The following is a 23,937-nucleotide window of genomic DNA, read 5'->3' on the forward strand; positions in this document are numbered from 1 at the left end:
ATCATCTTTTCAGCCTGAGAACAAATCCACACACTGCCATTTTCTCCCATTTCCTAACTAAAGTGATCCAGTCTTATTTCTCCCACTGGGTATGACTCTGCTAATAGACCCTGGTGCATCCGGTGTCAGGTCTGGATCTGAATAATCTCTGTGTAAAGTAATGTCCTCTGTTTACAAGCCATTATCTGTTCAGAGTCCCTCTCTTGTCTCTCTCTTTGTTACTCTCCTCACTCAGTGGTAGCCTAATTGCGTTATCCAATATGCACTCCCCTCTTTGATCACTTAGCGCCACTTAAGGTGTCTGCTAGAGTTGCTGGAAATTGTCGGAATAAAGCAAAAAAAGGAAAAAGAAAAAATAGGGGGAGGGAAAGGAAAAATAAACGAGGGGAGCTGTCGGCGGTGAGAAAAGGCCTCCCTAATTGCAGGAGAGCTTTGTTTTGTGGAGGAGATAGGTACCACAGGCGGCCCTGACGTGGTTTATGTGAACGCTTGACAGTGCTATTCTCTCAAATTCAAAACATGGGAGACAGATGTCACAGAGAAGCTCCACAAAGAGGCTTGAGAGCCCTTTCTAGACCAGAAAGGGGAAGGGCAATTAGATGGTAATTAACACATTGACAAAGCTGAGAGGTAAAATGTATAGATTCTGACTTTTCTGCAAGGAAAATCTTGAATGTTTAAAGTCATGAAATCTGAGCAAAAACAAATGCCAGAAATAGAGTCAGGCAGGTGAGATGTGCAGGTGCTCTTACCTTACCCTACTTTAACCTGAACACATTCTTCTCTTCCTGATTTTCTGTTATGTGCATATTGTTTATAACTACAAATAATGGAGTCAACGACTATACAAGTAATTCCTCAGGATCCAGATAGTCTTTCTACTCTTGGTTCTTTATGATGCCAGAGACAGAGGATATCCCTAATATATTCATTTCGGGCACAGAAGTGTAACCCACCTGTCTGTCGGTGAAGAAAACTAGCTTAAAGGGGAAGGGGATTATTTTGAACTGTGAATCATGCTAAGCTACTCTAGAAGGGTCCAAGGATGAAACCTTGAGTATAACAGGTCTCCTGTAAGAGTATCTGCAAACCTTTAAATTCAAAAATTCTCAACATTTCAGTCATGTTGTTAATATTTATGAATATTATGATTTGACAAACTCTTTAAACCAAACCATTTATCTTTTTCTAAAGTGAAAAGAAAAATTGTGCATGGAATCTAATAATTTCAGTGTTTTCAGATATATTGTTTTTTTTACTCCTGACTCTAAATGATGTCAGGACGAATGGATAGAATTTACTATTCTAGGAAATGGCTGAAGTACGTGTTGTACTATACAGGTTGAACCAACAGACTGGTGGCGAGTAGCCAGGGTAGATATACTGCAGAGGTTGATTAGCAGATGGGCATCAGGTGTGGAGGTTGATTGGCACCAGGAGTGGAAAAGGAGGGCTGAGCCCAGACACACATCCTCGCAGAAGGACAGACAGGGGACCTGCAAAAACACAGGAGAGGGGGTGAAAATAAGGGGCGCTCTTTGTTATACTCACGTGTATCCTCACTTCCTCCTCTTCCTTCTCTGCAAGGAAGAAAGCCAAACCTGCGTCCTTGCTCCGAGCTCATTCAGACGCTTCTCTCGTCCCTCATCTCCTCCAGGTGCCATTAAGAAACTGGAAAAGATCAAAGGAAACACATCCAAGGAATGAGGACGGGCGCAAGTTTGTGTCGGCGAAACATAACTGCAGAACAATGGGCTTCATTTACTAATATTTCTGTGAAAATATTCTCACACTGCACAAAAAAACCAAATGGGATAGTGTCAAGAAATTATACTGTAAGTAACGACATTCAGAACGACAAGATAAAGTCATTTTAAGGACAGATAAGAACATTTAAAATAAAAAGAGGTATGTTTAAATAAAAAAAAGATCAAAACCTACAAATTCTATTTAATATTTTATTTTCTTTACATGCCTTTTTGAATTGTAATTCTGAGCATTTTGTGGCTTCTGGTGTTTTGGAAAACTGTAAATAATAACCAAACGACAATAATAAAATATGATTTTTTTTATAAGTAGCAGCAGTAGCAGTGGAAGTATTCATTGACAGCGGCCGATGAAGGCCCTTCCTCACGATCAGGGTTTTGCTGCAAATGTTGCATTTTTCTTGTTTTTGGTCTTGCAATGTCCAGTGAAGTTTCTTCTACAGGATCAGGGTTTGGGTTTGTGTTTTGTTGCATACACTGAACGTTTCAGAAGTTTTTTTTTTTTTTTTTAAGCTGGCTTGTGGTGTGTTCCTTCACAGTTGCACAGGTCTGAGACATACTGAGAGCACACTGGAGTCCTCTTTATAGACGTCTGAGGAGATATCATCACTCAGTTTCCTTCCATCTGGCATTTGCATCAGAGAGCAAAGGGAGTCAAATTAGCAGAGAATCTTGGTTTTCTTCAAAACAGAATTCTGCCAAATTTAAATAGAAGAATTTAATTTTGTAGGATATGTTAAATTTCAGATCTGAAGGCCAAATCTACTGGAGAACTTGAAGAGAAGATAACACAAGTAGCTCAGAAGCTTCAATAAATGCTTCAGCACCAACATTTTTTCTATTTACAATGTTTCGTCAACATTGTTGTGTTTGTTGGGGAGAAAACGTACAAACATACAGTACAGCACTTCAGAGTCACACTGTTAGCGATCAAAGATTTATGTATATTTGACAAGCTGAATGCATTCTCTACTGTACAGGAGACACGGCATGGAGGAGGTTGATTGACCATGGTCTACAGCCAATCAGGATGCAGAACACAATGCGCTGTAAAAAAATAAAAAAATAAAAATAAAAACATGTAAAATCGCACAAACAAAATCCGCAAAATAGCAAGACCGCGTGAACCACGTTATAGCAAGGGACCACTGTAGTGACAAAAACACATAACCAAGACGAAGAAGAGAAATTCCCAAAGATTCTTTAAAATGAAGGTTGTATATTCTGCAACAATTTGACAGAGAAATCATTAAAATTATGACAATCATATATGGAAATCACTAGAAGGAAGAAATAAAAGTACATAGTAGGTAAATATATGTAAATAGTGTGGATTTCTTTTAAGAATCACCCCAATATATTGTCACCTTGCTTAAATTATGTAGTTTAATATACCCAGAGATAATAAGAATCTTCTGGTCATTAGCATGCCTTACAATAAGATAAATAAAACCTCAGATGAGCTACAAAACATGTGTTGCACTGTATCCTTAGTTACTTAGCAAGAAATACTCCAAAATGCAAATGCAGTGCATGAAAACTAAGTACACCCTCACTGCTTCTATCATTAAAAAGTTAAATAGCACTTAATTAACTGATCATCAGTAAGTGAGATCACCTTTAACAGGTAGAGGATAAAATATGTGGAGGACTAGGGCTGTGTGACCTGTCAGCCCCACATCAGAAACTCACTACAATTTAAAAATAAATAAATAAATTAGATTCTCCCTCCATCAGCCTGTCAAGAAATTTGTTTAGAATTTAACATAAAGTCATTTTTAACTAAATATCAGAGTACTTAATATATGATAAGATGAGATAACGGATAATGTTCACTTTCAGTTTGTTCCTAAAGTCGCTATGACACCTATTTGAAAACTTTTGCTACGTTTTCCAAGTCGGACTGCAGTTGTTTGGAGACAGATTGCTGTCTTGCAGGTGATCTATGCAACTGACTTGTGGTCAAAAGTGATTTCCCAGATGTTGAGGGTGAGAGATGCTCAACTTTTGGGCAACTATTTGGTCCCCGCAATAACTTGCAGATCTCCAAGAGCAATAAAAGTCAATGCAGTCACCGTGCAACCAACAGATAGTTGCTGACTAGGATTTTATCCATGTGTTGGACAACAGTTCAGCAGGTCAGCAGAACCAGATATACGACTGGACCTGTTTACTTTGTTTGTGGTCATTGTTAGTATTTTAATGCAATTATCTGACACATAATATGACTAATCAATACTGAGTCACAGTCGATTCAAAAAGGCTATATTTTTGGTGAGATTTGGTCACTTCTGGCTCCAAACAAAACCTCAACAGGACAACGTTGAAGCTGTAAGAGTGGATGCCACAATGGCTTTGTCCCACCGTTCATACACAGTCACTAGTAGGAAGGTAACCCTGAAAAATAAACCTAAAAATTGAAAATTCAACTAGTAACAAATTCAATCTGGTTTTTATGTATAACTCCAAGTTTAAACCTTACGTATTGCATTATGTGGCGGGTGTAAGTCTCCCAACACAAGTTTGCCAGATGCTTGTTTGCTGAAAGTTTATCGAAGCAAAATGTCTCGTCTACTGGATTTTACTGCTACCAGTTTTATAAAGTCACAGAAATCATTTAAACAAGAGGAATAAATGGAAATGGGGGGTTCATATAAGGACAAACAAAAACAGCACATTTTTACTTTAGGCAGATTTTGATGGGTTCCCCTGCAATTCCTGCACTTTTTTTTTTTTTTACAAATCACTGAACATCCCCAGGTAGTATTAGTCCTGCGTAAATAAGGCTTTACTCTGTAATGTCCTGCTCTGCTGACACTCCTTTGCCGCCTCGGTCTCCGTCTACCTCATTTCCATTCCAGCTAAGTCTATAATTGCACTGCGCCTCCACTTTTCCTCTCTGTTTCTTCCCCTCTCTCTCGCTCTCTCTCTCTCTCTGTTGACACTGTGTTGCAAAATAAACGCCGGCAAACACACTGTACATACGTGCAGCACCGGCTGTAAAAGAAACCAACAACTGAAAGGTAAATACCACTTTATCTGGCCTGTCACAGCAACAAGCAGCCGAGCACTTTGTTTACCTCGGCGCTGAGTGAAAGTGGCTCAGACCCTGCTGCTGCTGTGATATGGCCTCTAATTAGTTTCCAGGCAGCCTTTACCTGCCTCTCCCTCGGTGTAAACCCGTCAACTCCCTTGTGTTTTTTAATGTCTGTTTAAAAAAAAAAAAAAAAGACAGGAAAAAATGCAGTTAGTTCCTTTGGTACTCCCTCTTTATCTTTACCGAAGCCCACCGCTTCCCCCCCTCTTCACGTCCTCCTGAATGCTCTCTCTCCATTGTTTTGTGGAGGATTCGGCTCATGTGTCAGCGCCTGGCGTTTTCGTGTAAACACAAAGCCTGTTTGTTAATGTAAATTCTGATCACACGGCCGCCATGCTCGTGAAAGCCTTTACAGTCGTTCTTCTGAACTTTTTTTTGTCTCAGATACAGGGGGGGAAATATGTGTGTGATGTGCTTGATTTGTAAGCAAACACAAGGAAAAGATGAGAAGTGGACAGCGCGTGGTTAAAATGTTATGTCCAGGGTCAAAGCTGGTCGTGGTTTGAGGGCAAAAACCGAACCGTCGATGGACAGATGCTGAAATTACCACGTAGATGAGGAATCCAGATGGAAAAAGGCAATAAATCTGATTACTGCAATGAAAATATTAAACACGTTTTTTTAAAATTCAACATCTTTTTGGAAATAGCAGACAGCTACAGGTACTTGGACGTTCTCCTGAACGACAGGCTGGATTGGAGGACTGACAATGATCCTGTGTGCAAGAAGTAGATGAACTTTCAATGTGTGCATCAGAATGCTGGAGATCTTCTACCAGTGTTTCATAGCGAGAGCTGTTTACTCTGCTGTTGGGTGGGGTGAGCATCAGCAGTGTCAGAGATGCTAACAGAATCAGGAAACTCATCCACAAGACTGGAACCATCAATTCAGTTCCATTTTATTTATACAGCAGATGCTTTATTTTGTAAGGTGACGACCGTAACAATAATACAGAGAAAAAACAGAAACCCCAACAATAAGGCGACCCCCTATTAGCAAGTACTTGATATAGTACAATACAACTTTATTTATAGAGCACATTTAAAAACCAACGGTATACCAAAGAGCTTCACATAAAAGACAGAAAATAAATATTATAAATATTATAGGACCATAACAAAGTTCCAAGTATGCTAACAGGTCAGTGTCACTGTTACACAGGAATAGCTTAGAATGCATATCAAGTAAAACATGTTAAAAGCACAAAACCATAAAAGATATGTATAAAAGGTAAAATAGAGTAAGTCTAGGGATCAGATTCAGGCATTAACGAGCAGGAAATGCAAGGCTAAATAAATAAGTTTTTAACCGTGATTTAAATGATTGGATAGAATCGGACGCGCGGATAGCAGCGGGAAGGTTATTCCATAAATCTGGTGCAGCCAAGGCAAACGGTCACCTCTAGACTTCAGCCGAGATCTTGGCTGCACCAAACTGAGTAGATGATCTTAGTGCTCTAGCGGGAATGTAGGGTCTAAGGAGTTCGATAAGGTAGCTCGGGGCTGTGTTGTTGATAATTTTAAAAGTAAGCAGCAGTATTTTAAATTGGATGCGATATTTAATGGGTAGTCAGTGCAGGTCAGGTAGAACAGGGGTAATAGCGGCAAACCTCCCCGTTCCGGTCAGCAGGCGTACCGCCGCGTTTTGAACAGTTTGCAGTCTATGAAGGAGGGCAGAATGAAGACTGAAATAAAGGGATGACAGTGGGAAGGAAAAATTCCCTTTTAACACGAAGAAATCTCCAGCAGATTTAGGACAGAATAGAGGCGTTTGAGTCAGTGAGGGACAGGAGGTCACTGAAAAAACTCCTCTTCATCATGGGCTCCACTCCACACTGCAGAGGCAGCAGAGTTCATTCTGGCTCATACTTATTCAGCCATGCTGCCATAAAGGACTATTCCAGAGATCCTTCCTGTCATTCTCTATTAAAACGTACAACAGCTCTCACTTTTCTGACAGGTGAACATTTTTATCATTACTCAAGAAAAAGAAGATGTTCGAGATGGACCTTCTGACACACCTACATACTTACTGCTTAAAAAAAAAGATTCATTTTAATGAGCTTTTAATGGCACTGGGAAACAGCCCCAGAGACTGCACCTCGTGTCCTGTTTTTGTTTAGTTTTTTTTAACCTAGCTGGTTAGATTGTCCCTTACAAAAAAAGATCCCACTTGTCATCATCAGAATGAGCTCTTTATTTGTACAATAACTTTAGTATATTTAGTGAAACACTGAAAAGTTTACCCTCCTACTATGAACACTTTCTGAGTTACGAACCTTTAAAGTACACAGCAATGGGTCAAAATGGCATCTTTGATCCCCCCAAACACAATTCAGTTTTAAACGTGCTTCAAATATGAGCAAAAATCATTTTCTATAACTGTCTTTGAACTTTGTATCATAGGATATATCAAAGTTTTAACAAAAAAGCTGCAGCAATCTATTATCGATGAGGTTGTCGAAGAGAAGAAGGCATCAGTACCTTGGATGCTTGATCTTTTTTTTTAATATTTCACTGGAGGAAAACTTAAAGTGCATTTTACTTATATTTTTAAGGCTCATATCACTATGTGGGATAGGTGGCTGATCAAAGCAACTTGCAGCCTATGAAAGGTCTCCTTTGGACCTACATTTTGATGCCAGGATCATCTCCTAACTGTGATTCCTTCTGTGCCACAATCATTCATGTATAACAATGCAATGATCAGCTTCTCCTTTGTTTTAATGTCAAACTGTGCAAGCAGCCACCTCGCAGCATGAGCTTTGCCTTTAATGAGAAACGCCCAGCTTGGAGCTAAAGTAGATGGAAAATTGTGCCTTGCTCAAAAGCAGCTAATCAGCGATTGTTTTAACAGGACTGTCGTTTCCCAGCGGGTACTGGGAAACAAACCAGCAACCTTTAAGTCTGCCTGTAAGAAGAAAAAAATCAGCTAAACCTTTAATCTTCTTCTTCACCTCCTCTTCTACCTCTTTGCCTGCTGCTGGTGTGGTTAGCCGCCACGCTCCGCTGAGCCGCTCCTGCTTCCCCCAGGAGAAAATTTGTGCATGCATACTGTACATGAACTTTGGATAAATAAATAAACACAGAAAGAGCTGCTAGATAATTGAGCACGAGTGAGAAACAGAGAAACCAAGAGAGAGAGAGGCAGGCAGGCGAAACTCTTTCTCCGGGGATGTCGGCAAAGCGACGGCGAGACAGGTGTGATTAAAACCACAGTGATTTATGGGAAGGTGTGCTGCCCGCTGTCACGCTCACTGCGTGTATTAACGTTTTTGTTTTGCATAGAAGTCATTTGGAGACATGTAACCCCCACATCCCACCCACATATGAACACGCACACACTTTCATTTATCTCATTAATGCAACACCCGCTGTAGAGGTTAAATTCACTGTTTCCTCAACGCTAAAACTTGACTGGCCTTTGACTCTAATGCATGGACCTTAGGTGCAGATGCAAGCTACTGTGGGAACGACGTGTAGTGAATTCTGTGACCATTCAATCATTTCATTTGCTTATTTATTTTGAGTGCCATTTTTTGATACATTAATGATTAAGGGCAAATGCTGGCTTTGAATTTAAGCCATGTTTATTTCCTTTGTTATCCTGAAATTCTCCCAGTGTCTGTGGCTACTGTCAGGCAAATAAAACCACACCAGTAAGATGAGACAGTTACAGGATTTATACACATTTAAGTGCTCCACTAAACACTTTAGCTGATTTTGTTTTGCTACATATGCTACCATCAAAATAAATTTAGATTTTGCTTTGTTAACTGACTCACAGGAAACTTCATTAAGTATGGGCCATCTGCACGTTATTGTAAAAAGCAGCAACTCAATGCATTTATGTGTGTAGACATGGTCAATTCGACCTGCTGAAGTTAAAACTGAGCATTATTAGAAGGAAAGGTGACTTTGAATGTGGCACGGCTGTTGGTCTGAGTGTTTAAGAAACTGCTAATCTCACACAACCATTTTTAAGGTTTACAGAGAGAATGGTTAAAAAAGAAGAAAATATCCAGTGAGCCACAGTTCTCTTGGAGAAAATGCCTTGTTGAAGTAAGAGGTCAGAGGAGAATGGTAGGAGCTGATAGGAAGGCAACAGTAACTCGTTACAACCAAGGTATGCAGAAGAGCATCTCAACAGCAGCAGAAGACCACACTGGGTGTTATTCTTGTGAGCTAAGAACAGGAAATGAAGGCTATAGTTCACACAAGATTATGAAAATGGAACAATAGAAGAGGCAGGATAACACACCATGTGACAAAGCTGTACTCAAATGGCTTCCACAGTCACCAGATATCAATCCAATAGGTGCTCTATTGGATTGAGATCTGGTGATGGATTTCGTGCAAACGGAGATTCACATCATATGATGATAATGTGCAAACAACAACTCTGCAGCAACTGTGTGATGCTGTCATGTCAATATTTACCAAAATCTGAGGGATGTTACCAGCAATGTGTTGAATCTGTGCCAAGAAGAATTAAAGCCGCGCTTTATAATAAAACAGTAAAAAATTGGCGCAACCCAGTACCAGCAAGGTGTATCTTATATAATGATCAGTGATGATTTTGTTTGCTGTGCTTAATTTGATTTTTAACTACTGTAATAAAAATAAGTTTTCAAATCAGGAATAAACAAAGTCAATCTTTTCACAACTGTTTGGATAAATAAAGTGAATCTTAAAATATCTTAAAAGGTATCCTAGGATGAAAACTTCATATCCTTATGGTAGCAACTCACTGAGCTACAATCTTACAGGTTGTTGTGGTTTTTTTTACAGTTTAATACAGTTTGGTCTTATAGAGAAGACAGTTAAGTATAAAAGTAGAAAGTGTATTTAAGACTTCAGTAAACTGAAATAGTATTTCAGTGCTAGTGGGATATGTAGTGACCCCACAGCTGTGATGGAGTCTATCAGGTTCACTAGTCTGAAGTGGGGATAAATAGACATTATACGCTATATTGTTATCCCATCCCTGTGTGGAGCAAATAATAGTTATGAATGAGCTTTCTCACTTTGGAGACACTCAGTTGGATCCTGTAGGTGTATCTTCAGATATTTAATAAACTATTGCTCACTGTTTTTTCATGCTCGGTATGTTTATTATACGTATGTTGTATTGGCTATAATGGTTCACTGGTGTCTACTGTAAATAATTCACCATGCTGGTTATTAGGATTGATCATTTGCCTGTTTTGATGCCCCTTACTGCACTCACCTGCTAATACGCTGATACATGTGCACGTGGCAGCCATATTGCTATAGAAATTACACCAATGCTATTACTTATTATAAGCTTTTTCTATTATTTAGGGGTTTCTGTTAACTTTTTCTTTTCACTTTTACTGGTTTGCAATGCTGGCACTAGTTTAATTTACTTGGACTTGACTATAAAGGCTTGGACTTGGACATAACTTGGAAAATATCAATTAAAAGCTGAAAATGTCAACTACTGGCTTTGAAAAAAAAATGTGGTTAGATAAGAGGCTGGTAACTGCAAGGTAGAAGCCAACAAAGGCCATGGAAGAACTATATTTAAATGGCTTTATTTAAAAAGATAAGACAAAAAGTGTAATTGTTAAGCACATGACTGACAAGCACTAAACTGCTAACATAAAGTCGTCTTTACACAAATAACGCTCATGTGATTCTTCCCCAAAATGGTTGTTTGGACATTAAGAAATTATCCCTAATTTAACAGTTAAAATCCCCTACTGATCATTCCTATGAGTCTCTTGAGACCACTGGTACAGGAGCTACTTTTTAATGACTGTGGGTTTGGTGTGATTCACCAGTTTCTGTGATATTGATGTCCATCTCTGCGAAAAGCAGCCATGCAAATAATTAAAGTGGAAATACAGTGTATTTTTTTGAACAGAAATCAATATAGATGAGAATATTGGTCAATAGCCAATGGTGCTCATTCCAAAAGACAGAGTCAGCTCATTGTGCTGGGAAAACTGACTGAAGAGCCATCATTTCCAAAGGACCAAAGCATTTCATTTAAAGCAGCGCCATATGCTCTGCTCTTATCGTCACTTTTTACCACCTTTCCTGTGGGTAAGTTCTGTGTAAATAATTTTCTTAAGTTTATGGTTACAATGGATTTAAGCAGTCTAACCTTGTGTTACTAATAGATAAAAAGTAAAGACTGAAACAACTGCAGGAAGGTATAATAATGTAAATATATAGTCACATTAGAAACCCACAAATATTCTCCCCTTTCAGCCAATAGGATGAGGAGGAGCACAACTGGTAACTGCAGCTATTCAGAACTTACTAAGAAGTCTTATGATCCTTTTGCTTCCTATACGTATATATAAGTGATGCTGGGCCAGACAACTCCAGCTGAAACAGTATCAATACCCATGGCAAATTTCAGCAAATTCACCTTTTTAATTTTTACATTTTTTTTAAAATGAATTCATGCAGCACACAAATCTGGCTTCACATTTGGTGTGAGTGTGTTATAGTCAATCCAGTAAACCTGCCCTAATAAATCAAAGCTGTTTTGATAGAGTGAAAGAAACTAGCCCATTCTCATGACTGAAACTAGCCAACTGAAGGGACAATGGGCTGGGAGGTCGGTTCCCTAATCTTAATTATGCAAATTCTCATGGCCATTGATCAACAACCACCGACCAAAACCCACTGATCAAGGCCACTGATCAGTGGCCATGAGTACCATTCACAGAGAGTTGGGGAATGGCTGCCATCACAGCATTGTCCCAGCCCATTGTCCCTTCAGTGGGCTGGTTTCAGTCATTATGCAAATGTACTGTTTATAAGATTGGGGAAACCTGCAGTCAGCTGAGACTGAAGAAGTCACTTGTGTTAGATTTGTATTGTTGATTGTCATTTATGCTTAGAAATATTTACTTATATATGCTTAGAGTTTTGTAATTAGTTGTAGATTGGTAGAGGTTTTGATCCCTCAATAAAAGAACAGTGGTACGGGAGAACGGACGAGAGCAACTGGGGTCAAGCGAAGGGACGGCGCTTTGTCCGGTTCTCTCCCGTGCACGAGTAACATGAAGCTTGCCTACTTGTGTCTTGCTTTGCAGTGTAATTATATTGTCTTCAACGTTCCAGCGGATGGGTTCAAGCTACAAACCTATCAACTTGGATAAGTGACGAAATGTTTCTTCCACAAAACGCTACGTCCAGATGAACAGAATCAACTTTTGGAGGTGCTAACGAGTAGTTTTTAGTGACAAAACATAACCAAGTAGAGTTTAGTATCTAAACTCAACCAAGTACTTAACCAAGTAAAACTTGACTAAACTTACCCAGGGTGTTTTATAACACTAGTTTATTACCTAGACATAACCGAGTAGTTTTAGTACCTAAACTTTAGTAGTGACGCGAGGAATCCTTCCAGTTGGTGAATGACCCACACTGCCTCCTAAGCCACAACGGACCAAACAGTAGAAGCAAAACTAAATATGTTCAAGGGGAACCTAAGGCCTGAATGAGACAAAAACTAGGGCTTCTGGCCTTTAATCCTGGTTAAATCACCCCTCCAACATCCTGATGTAAACTTTCAAAGTGCTAATGCTAAAGGACACATTGCCATGTAAAGGGGATAACGCAGTAGGTACCTGACAAAGCTGCATTATACAAAGTTTCAGGATGAGACTGCACTGGAGACACCCACTCCATATTAGCAAAGCGATTTGTAATTACTGTTGTCAGTACACTGTCTTTATGGCTTGCATATCAAAGAGAAATACCAAGTTTGGTTTCAGACCCACTGTATTCTGTTCTTTCACAGCCTGAAAGACTCTGTGGGCATACAGAGTGTAAAACTACACTGGTGGAAAAAAAGCAGGATATCACAGACCACACAAACACTATAAAACATACATTTGCAGAGTAAACTATGCATATTACTCTCGATCACATTACATGTTCCTAAGAAGTGTGCAAACATTCATATTCCATGCTGTGGAAAAGTAGATGCAGAAGTGTTATTTGAGCTCTAATTGAAAACGTGTCGAGAGCCACTAATGACAAAAACTCAAGTAAAACCAGGAGCCTGCATGTGTTATGACAATATCTCCATGCTGGTTCAATGATGATAAGGCTCAGGTGGCTCATATTAACCTGGGAAAATAGAGGCGGCATATTTCTTCCCGTTTAACCGACGGTGCACGCAAGCGATGGCGTTGGCGGCGGAGGGGTGGGTGGTGGGGGTAATTCAATTCTGGGCCGTCATACCTACCTCAGCTACGGGCTTCATTGAGATTAATTACTCACCAAGACCCCCCACACACAGCTCTGAGATAGCAGCCATTTTAGCTTGATGGCGTCCAGGACAGCAACCTCAGCAACCTGAAGAAAGAGCGGGTGGGCAGACAAAAGAGAGAACTGCACGGGCACTGATGCTATCACCGGCGTTGTTGTGTTACAATTAATTAATTTCAAGGTGATTATACATCACTGAGCATGCTGCGGCGTCCCCCGCCCCTTCCTGAAAAAAGAGGGATATAGGCGGGTTGTGGTGGTGGGGTAGATAAGCAAAACAATGCTTGAGGTGATATTCAAATGTTTCCAGGACAGACTAATAATAAAGGGTAATCTAAATATTCATTTAGGAGCATATGTGTGTTTAATACACCTTGTACTGAGGCAAAGCGAACAATGGTATTCTGCCCTTAGCTGTGTTTGCAGCTGTGACCTATAAATCCCATATCTGAGCATTTTGCCATGTAGACATAAGCTTTACAGTGCACAGGGAGGGCACATTACAAAGGCAATAAGCAGCGATTTTATAACCCTGTAGCACAAAATACTCACCAAGGAATGAAGAAACGGGATAAAAGACTCTGGAACAAACCCAGTGTTTCACAATGTAAAATTACCTTGTAGCTTATCATTTGGAAACGTGTTAACATGTATACAGACCAGACCTTTCACTTATGAACTACACTGCTTAACTGCCTTGCTAAACACATTTTTAGGTAAATGTAATTGCTGATGGGTGAAGAAAAGGGAGGACTATTTGAATGCTGTATTCACAGGGCTTTGGTATCAGTGTTTCAAGCATTTAAAATTACTTGATTTGGCAATACAGCTTGCTTTTTTATGTTTAAATGGTTTTTCTATTGGCTTTCAGCAAAATTTCCTTTATTTCACAAACTTCACATCTGAAGGTTTTCTTTAGACTTTAGAATTAAGTCTTTGAAAGAACTATTATACAGGAAATATAAATAAAACTTTAGACCCTTGGTCAGAACTCGCTTGGAATTGCATTTTGGTTCAGCAGGTAGCCTACACAAGGTCTTTTGAACTGATTCTCATCAGGTCTGTGCAATGATCCTTGGGGATAAGAACTCCCTTTTAAAAGGAAGAAACCTCTAACAGACCCCTCTGTGAATCGCCACCTTGTTGTGGGGTTTGTGTGCTACAGTGATCCCAGGAAGTATCTTGTCAGGAGCAATTTTCCCCAGGCAGGAACTCCCAAGTCAAACTGATTCTAGTAGAGGATCAAGATGAAGAGCAATTCAGGGGAAAAAAAGACCTTTTGAAGAAGACAATCAAGAGACAGGGTTACCAGGCTCTGACTCTGGAGCCAGGCCCAACGTGGGAGAGGGTTGGATTGCCTGGCCTCACATTGGGCCCTCGACCCACAGAAGGGGCTGTGCAGGTTCAGAAGTAGGTAAATTGGGTGGTACCCTTCGAAGTAGTCAAAAATGCTTGGATGAAAACATGCAACAAAACCAGGCTTAGGAACAGGTAGAGGTATCTGCCACATAGGATTGAGGTCCTTTATTAAATGCTAAATTAACTTTAGTTATAAGTTAAAATAGTGAATTGGTACTAATTGTAAAATTGTTGGTTTGTAAACCAGTTGCAACTTCAAAATAACCATCTAGATAGTGCTCCTAGATGCCTGTTTTAAAGACCATATAACAGACAGACAAAGTGATGTGACTGTGAACCTTTGTGTCTAGTTTTGCTCTCTTCTTAGTTTTGTTTTTACTTTATTTTCACTTTTTGGTGCACTTGATGTTGCTGCAGTCCTAGCTTGGATGGAAGTGATGGACAAACACTGTTCAGCGACTCTCTGAGCTGTAGTGAAACTGAAAAGTGTGACACAAACCAGAAATGGAGACCGTTTGCCTTAAAAGTAAAAGTTGCACCTCTTGAAACACGTTGGCTCTTTCTCCACTTTCTCCATTTCTCATTTGTGTTACCAACTGCTCAGCTAGGTGTTAGTAACTAAACTACAGGCAATCTGGTAGCAACCAAAGAAGTCACCAACATGTTTTTGATGCACAGCCTTCTTTGCAACTGAATTCACTTATTGAGAGTGAGCAACTACTACCAACTAGTCAAAGGATACCAAGTGGTTTTATTGTACCTCAATACAAAAACACCCCTTCTATTTAATACTCCTTTTGTACTAAGCATAACTTGTTTTACACCAGTGGCTGCTAATTTAAAGGCTTTAACTAGTAAACTTGGGTCTTTTCTGCAGCACGCGTATCTACAACTCTACTTGATCAGCAAACTCTTCCATGGGTTTGGGGGAGGTGTAGGGGGGACTGAACTGCCGACTCTCGTGAGTTTTCCTCAGAGGGTCCACAGGCAGGTCTAAACTCGGTTCAGGTTTTAGCAGTAATGTTGCACCTTTTTCCACTGCAGCACTTGTGAGTGATAAAACAATACACACCTTTCATCCTCAAACCACACTGCAGCCAGAAGTTCACATCAGCAAACTCCCACAGGAGCAAGAGGGCTTCAATTATCACCACACACACAAACACACACTGAAATGCACACAACATACCTCTTATGTAGATACTGACACCAGTGCGGGTGTGTTTTCAAATGTGTTTTTTTCTTCTCTCACATGACTCCCCCCCACCCCCAATTCTAATCAGAAGGAACAGTCACATTTTTCAGTAAATATCTGGACCATGTGAATATTTGGAACAAAACTGGATCCCGTGGCATGCATCTCGCCGTGTGTGACTTGAATCTGAGTGAGTCCTTTGCTAGAGACAGTTGTTAGAAATGTTGGCATCCCGAGTCTGTGTTAGCATGCAGGAAAACAGTAGACAACAAAAAGAAAGGAAGCCAAATTGCTGTTTCTACGGGCATTTAGGGAGATCCCTCGATTTGGGAAAATCCTGAAGAAACACACTGCAGCTGATGGTAGAAAAAACATAATAAAAAAATGTATCAGAAACAAAAATACATCTTTATTCTTTGATCAGAAGGACAGAAAATGGCAAAATCTCACCACTTTATACAGGTTTATGATGATCACAGACATCGTGTGGCATAGTCTGATCTGAGCAAACGGCTTCTCTCATACAAATACAGATGTGTGGTGATTTAGTATTACTGCAGCCTCAAACTGATGATGTCTTTGATGTGGGTTACACCATTAAAAAGATCTGATATGTGCCTGATTGACACATATTGTTCCACGATGGTCTTTCTGAGCATAAGCCATAATCATCTGATACGTGCCATACATCTGTAGGCTCTGAGTTGACTTCATCCATAGTTAGAAACACATGTTTACTACAATCCATATACGTGCCTACACAACTAACACAAAAAAAAATCCCTTCATGCCTAAGGTGTCTGCATCTCAGAAGCACAAACAAGTAAACAGAAGCTCATTAAGCTCATTAGTGAAACACAGGAGTCGGCGCACAACAACAACAACAATAATGTGGATGTAGTCGTCTTCCCAGCAACACAAAGAGGTCCACCTTGTCAGTCAATAGCCTTTGTGGTGCGTGGGCGTCCAGTTACAGATACCTCCCTGCTCTGGTCCCTCGCTGAAGGGGATCTGTTTCATAGCTAATCGACAATATTGACAAATATCATATGCTACGAGATCCTAAAACCCTGAACTGCGCTTAACTCTTTGTATGGTCTTTGTGAAGGGTTGATTATTCACATTCATACAGGATTTTTAGTACATTTATTATACTTAAAGTCACTTTAGTAATGAATGCCCACTTATCTACTATCTTCTTAATGTACACAAAGAAAAAACACCAAAAACACCAACAAAATTTCACAGTTAATAATAGACAAGTGGTTCAAATAGAAAGCGGGAAGAAATGTATAAATGATTATAAATGATCGATAAGCCGTTATCAAAGGAGCTTGCAAAGAAAAGCGTCTGGACTTCTTTAAGTTACTTGAAGATGTTTCAACTCTCATCCGAGAAGCTTCTTCAGTTCTAAGGTCAAATGGTGGAGAGTCCCAGATATATCTGGGACTCTCCACCATTTGACCTTAGAACTGAAGAAGCTTGACTACGATGACCTGGATGACTGAGAACCTTCACAGACAGATAAGCAGTTATCAAAAAGTAAAATTTTTAAAAATACTATTAGAATAACTATTGCTATTGCAAATAGCATGGCTGTTAAAAAGTATGCACAACTAGGTGGAATTTGTTAGCCAAGAATAATGAATACTTATAGATATGGCAAGGAGATGAATTTGTTAGCCAAAAGGCAGGGTTTTTGGAAAACATTTAGCAATAAATAAAGCAATAAGTGTTAAAATAATTAGCTAAAAAAGAAAATAAAGTAAAATCTACTAAAAAAATAAATTTGAACTTATCAAATTAAAGTATAGCTATTGAAACAATGAACTGAATTAACATTATGGTTTAACAAATTAAACTGATAGATAAACTTAAAATGAAGTAATGAATAAAAAATAAAAATGTAAATGTAGAAACTATTAGCTAAAAGTGTTACTAGCTGTAGAGACATCTAGGGAAAAGAGTGAATAAGAAGTTGTTAGTTAATGTTTATTATCATGGAGTCAACTGAATATAATATCTAACTGTTAAAACAGCCAAATAAAACAAACAACACAAATGAAAAGTTAGTTATTATAAAAAGTATATTGCAGCTTTAAAGTATTGATAAAATGTTAAAAAAAAATTAGCTAACATTGCAAATTAATATGGTAAATTATTAGCTAAACACACCTAGCTAAAAAAATATTAAAAGGTAGAAACTGTTATCTAAAACATTATTAATAAACATACATAGTTATTGGATAAACTGGTTCACCTAGTTAACCACATACAAGACAAGTTATTTATTTTTTACATTAAACAGAGTAGGAGAAAAAAGTAGTGGGCAATTGGTTAAAGGCGTAAACCAGTTTTGGCTAAATGATTCAATTTGCCATCCATAACTGATAAATCATAAGATGAATAATATTGCTAACAGTCATTGCGAATTACATTGATAGATTGTTTATGAAGGGTTTCTTGAATCCATCTAAAAGGTAAAATGTAAATTTTACTGATGGATATGGATATTTATGGAAAGGAAAACTACTTCAAACACTTTTTTTCTTTTTTCCATTTAATTATGAAAGTTTATGTGCTGTCAATTATTTTGTCAGTACCAGATTCAGTGTCAACCTACTTAGATCTACTCCAATATGTTTGTTTTCCAGTGTCCAATCTGATGATTGAATTATTCATTATACACCACACTGACTCTATGTTTGGTCACATATCTCTGCTATTGTCATGTGGGGGATATAACTGACTGGGTGGCGAACTTATATGTATTACCACATTGACAATGGATAAAAAAAAAAGCTGTACTAATGGGCATACAAAGAGGGCTCCACTCCAAGGGGTGCATACATATTTATACCCATGTCCCCTTTCATGTGTTTCTACAAATCTTATCTTGCACATCTCCTCTCGCCTGCTCACTAGCTGAGAAGCTCTTTGTATTAACAGAGACCTGCACCATTCAGGCTCTATTTGGTTCCAGGGAGCCGATACCGTCTCATATCAGCACACAATTTGACCGCAAAGAAAAGGGGATTAGACCTGCAAAAGTGTGACCCGTTTTACATCTGACCTGCTAAATCAGTCGACTTATATTCATATCTTGCCTTCGTTTCCCCACTTCTCTGCGCTTGCTTCTCCCCTTTGGGTCGCCACAGATAACCTGAGATGAGGATAAAAAAAAGAAAAGAAAAAAGGAAGGAGCAGCGATGCAGGTCTTGTTCGGTACAGTTGGCCCAAAGCAAAGCCAGGTTCTCTGTTTTCCCTCCTAAATCAATAAGAGGGGGTCCTCTGGGGTGCCCTGGCCAGCCATCTGGACTGAAATCCAGGGGCTCAGGTTGTCCCCTGGGCTCTCCCGCCTTCTAACAGCGTGCGCACAAGGACCTGGCACTAAGTTAATCGTCCTGCCTTCCTCCCTCCCTTCCTTCATCATCCTCCCGCCGTCTGTCCCTCTTCGTACACCTTCCATCTAATCTGGCCGGCTGCGACTCAAATGTCAGGCCACCTGGGAAAGGCAGCTGTTGGCCTGCAACGGGAGCTGCCATGGTGGGCCTGGACTGGTCCCAGCATGCAACGCTACCTTCAGGAAATAAAACAGTTCCTTCAAATTCAACTAATAATGGTGAAATGTGCATTTTGGGATTAAACTTTACGTCTTTCTTTACCGGATCTGATTAATCAGATTCATCAGCCACTATTAGTGTCACTGCTTTTTTATTTTTTATTTTTTAAATCCTCCCTTTGCTCGCCCCCAATCTGCAGCACAGCAGGTTATAAATCTCAGACTGAAGTACAAATTACTGCAGGTACACGAGTCTATCATTTGCCTGTGGAGGAAGGAAGGAGGGCCAGCAAATGAAAGGAGTGATTTTCATCAATACATCGCCAGATAAAGATCCATCTGGATCCACTGAAAAGAGGGGGGAGGAAGAGGAGGAGAGGGGAGAGGTGGAAGGGGGGTGTTGGGGGGGGGGCAGCTTTTGGCATCAATGTGCGGCCATTGATTGTGTGTCCCATTACCAGTATATGATCCAATCTAAAAAGAGAGAAGAGGAGCGACACCGCGAACGGGCCTTTCTGCTGCCCTGCCATCAAATAACGAAGACATCCCCCCTTTAATCACTCAGGAATGATTTGGGAAGGAATCCAAACATGAACACAGAGCGGAGAGAGAGCGGCGCTCGGGGAAGAAAAGCTGAGATTTGTTTGGGGTTATTAAAAAGAGAAAAAGAGAAAGAAAAAGAGCTGGAAGAAAAGGAGAGAAAACACACTGACGGGGCCTCCCTACAAATACTCGGTCCGCTCCGTGGGGAAATAGGAGCAGAAAGGTAGCAATCAATATTGAAACACAGAAATTAAGCATTTAAATCGGTAATTAGGGAGCAGGCACGTTTTTTCACACCTGTACGCCGCCGAGGCTGCCAACCCCGGCGCATCTGTTTCCCTCCACCTGCCAGGCACCTGGTATCGTTTCAATGGCGCTTGATTGCATTCAAACGCCGAAGACTCTTTTAAGCTTCTTAGTGATCCCCCCCACCCCCACTCCCCCTCACACCCCATCCTTTCTCCTCTGTCCCACCGCCCCCTCCCCTGCATTATTTTGTATTTATTTGTATCTGTTCATTCCAATGCAGGTGCCTCGCAGTAATACTCAAGTGCGCCATACATGAATGATTCTTTTATGCCTCAGTTCCTGCATTTGTCATTTTGGCGAAAGCAAGAGGATTAGGGGTTTGGATGTGTACCTCCCTTTTTTTCCCTCCCTCTCTCTCTCTCTCTGCCCGTCTCTGTCTATTTCTCTCTCGCACTTTTAATAACATCCTTCCCGAATAATTTGCATACCAAATTCTTTAACCCTACGGTGGTCAGAAAGAACTGTCAAATCCTCTCCACTTGGCTTGCTCTGTGTGTGCATCAGACCTGTGACCGTTGACTTAGTTCCATCACAGTTCATATATTTAAAAAAAGTCCAACATGAAAGAGGTTGTTTCTGTTTCCTGTTATTCTATCACATCTATTTTTCCCACACACACAAAGTGTAATGCTTTACAGGGACAAAAATATTTGTGGCAGCAGGATTTACTGGTGGTAACCCCTTTATTCTTTTTATGAGTAATAGTCTGTTCAGTCAAGTCTATAAAAACCTTCAAAAACAAACAAAATTAGCAATTATAACTGTCCTATTGCTCAATGCAACGTCACAGTGTACGTCTCACATACATTTCTGTGTTCTGGTCTCTAAGCAGCAGCAGCAGTAGAAGCATACACTGTACAAAAACATGGCCACTGTGCACCTTAGTCAAGCAAACCATCTTGATTTTTGCAAAAGCAAAATATGGATTTGACTGAGAAGCCAAGATTATATCAATCAGTCAAACTTTATTTGTATAGTATGGCACTTTTGCATCCATGCTGGAAGCAGTGTGGTGACTGGAGACTGTAAAAACAGAAGGCCGTTCTGTGACCTAAAGTAACTAAGGGACGAAATAACTGCAGGTGAGGGGGAGTGGGCGGTGACTGAGGTGACTACCAATGACAGTGATGAAACTGCTGATTGACATGTAAACTTCTTGTGAATACATTCGAAGGTTACCTAGGCAACCGGAGCCTGGAATGTCTGCAAGTGACCTGCCTTCAGCTTAAAAGTGATGTTGGGGTCATCACTCAAAAAAAGTGCATATTGCTCTCTTTTAAGAAAAGTGATGCAGTACCTTAATTCATTACTGTAGCATGAGCTGAAATGAACTGTCAAAGAATTAACAGATGGCAATATAAACTGTAGGCTACAGACCCACACACTAACACAGATACCCAACTAATACACATGATCCCTCTTTTAAATTTTATATGCTAACACAAAACCAACAACACAAAGCAAAGATGAAAAACAGTCCAAAGACTCATTAAATTGCCACAGTGATTCTATTGTAGAAACATGCTACTGCCTTTGTTACCTGTTCAAGATCAGGCTCTGGCTGCTAGGCTGGGGTCTGCATACACTCATCTTTGACATCACTCTCAGTTCTTGGCTGGCTTCATGTTAGCATGCTGACTGTACAGATGGGTGGCAAAGGACATCGGAAAATTTAATCAGAAAAAACAACTCCTTTAGAAAACTGACTTAGAAGATCTCAGTTTAAGTCAGGTTCCTGCTGCAGATTTATTATGTGATAAGCAGAACTGCACACAAGTTTTAGCATAATCTTGCATTAGACAATTGTTTTGCAAAGTAAAAAAAAAGAAAAAAAATTATTTTTGCTCAAGTAAAATTTCTATCTCTATACCTTAATAGCACACAGGTTTAAAAAAAATCTACTATGTTTAGAGTTCTTAAAGTAAAAGTTCACATGATGTGGAATGACACTTTTCATAAACATATACAATATTTTTAAATCGTAGTTACTGATTTATTTATGTGTATATTACTTTATTTTAGATAACCAGCTTTATCTGCAATAACCCAGTTAGTCTGCAAAATAATAAGTGACAAAACCTTTAAAATAAATAGCATGTAGTCAGTGTTGGGAAGGTACTTTTAAAATGTATTCCATTACAGAATACAGAATACATGCCCCAAAATGTATATACTGTCATTGAGTAACGTAACGGAATACGTTACGTTACTCAATGACAGTAACGTATTCTGAATACGTTGGAATACTTAACTCATTCACTGCCATTGACGTCTATAGCCGTCAATGGCAGTGAATGAGTCAATGGGTTTAACTCATTCACTGCCAATGGCTGGCAGTGAATGAGTTAATATATTATCATGCTTTTTACAACAACGTGAATGTACTATTGCTGTGTGATTTATTACTATTACTGAAGGTCCGCGGCTCCGAACTGTAGTAAAGGGACCTCTGGCTAATACGCCAGGTTCCGTGTTGGGCTCGTAGCCGAAAAATAGCTTTACTTTGTTGTCTGGGTCAACTTTGCTTGCGAGAGACAGAGAGAGGTGAGAGACAGAGAGAGGCGTTGAAAGGCTGCTCCAACTGAACTTAGTGTTTCGGAGGAAAACACGAACACAGTGTACAGTCGAGTCTTAATAGCGTACTTACAACTGGGCTCGTCAGGCACTCTTCTTGGCTGCAGTGGTTATTATTATATTTACATGCTTCCAGCTCCCGCTCTCGATAACAACTCATACTTTTTCCACTCTCCTTTTTCTCCCTCCTCTTGCTCACAGACACATAACGTGTATGGCAGTTCATTCTACCTGCACCACGGACTACACTGCCTATGATGCTACATTCTTTAGAGCTATGCCTGTAGCATTCTACCTATTAGCTTAGCACAACAACAACAACAAAAAGGCGCAGAGAGAGAGCATCACCCTGTAACCATGGCAAAGGTAACGCTGCTGCCTGGAGCAACAGAACATAGCTGTCAAACAAAACCCAAACAGTCCTGACCCGCCACAATATGAAACAGGAAAGTACCGCCGTGTAATTCATTTAATTCAACAAAGTAACTGTATTCTAAATACCACCTTTTTATACGGTAACTGTAACGGAATACAGTTACTCATATTTTGTTATACATAACATATTTTAAATACGTAACGGCGGTACATGTATTCCGTTACTCCCTAACACTGCATGTAGTACAAAGTTCTATAAGTCCATCTAGTATGGGGTAAAAGCAGCTCCTTGACTTTTTTATACTTAAAGTAGAAGTATGTTAAACCTGAGTGAATTACTTGAGTAAATGTATTTAGTTATATTCCTACTTCTCCTATCCATGCTCTTATCTAATAATGTATTGTAATGTTGGATTTTAGTGTTGGTCATTGCACCCAATGCCCCACACTTTGGGCACGCCCTGAGGTGGGGGGCCAGACTAAGAGTTATTCAAAAGACCTTTAGGGAGAAGATGCCACCTCACCTGAATCAAGGTTAGCAGGCCTCAGTGATTGCCTGGTAGCTGAGACAATCTTCAACTTGTGTAGCCACAGAAGCTGCATTCATTGGCTGTTTAGAGCTTCTGTATGTGAGGGGCAGCCAATCAGGGCAAAAATGGCCACAAGTGGGAGGAGCTTTAATCAATGGCCAGTATGAGATAAGTAAGCGATATTTTGGCACCGTAAATAATGCAAAGCTACTCAAGCAGAGTCCAAGAATAAAAAGTTTGAGCTAAAATTTAGTAAAATTATTTCAAAATAATAAATATGAATCAGAAAAATTCAAACATTATTTGGTTAATAAGTCATTATATGAACAACATTGCAAGCTATTATTACAGTCTAAATATGTTTGAAAG

General features: G+C 39.7%; 1 long non-coding RNA gene across 1 annotated transcript; it reads right to left on the reverse strand.

Annotated features, from left to right (window-relative positions):
* Nucleotides 1–1,031: 1,031 nt before the first annotated feature.
* On the reverse strand, nucleotides 1,032–21,726 carry LOC143414944 (uncharacterized). Its single transcript, XR_013095548.1, has 3 exons — nucleotides 21,630–21,726; nucleotides 1,602–1,671; nucleotides 1,032–1,496 (listed from the first exon to the last, which is right to left on the reverse strand). It is a non-coding gene; the product is annotated as an uncharacterized LOC143414944 (long non-coding RNA).
* Nucleotides 21,727–23,937: the final 2,211 nt, after the last annotated feature.

The sequence above is a fragment of the Maylandia zebra genome, linkage group LG23, assembly GCF_041146795.1.
Source record: "Maylandia zebra isolate NMK-2024a linkage group LG23, Mzebra_GT3a, whole genome shotgun sequence".
NCBI classification, from domain to species: domain Eukaryota; kingdom Metazoa; phylum Chordata; class Actinopteri; order Cichliformes; family Cichlidae; genus Maylandia; species Maylandia zebra.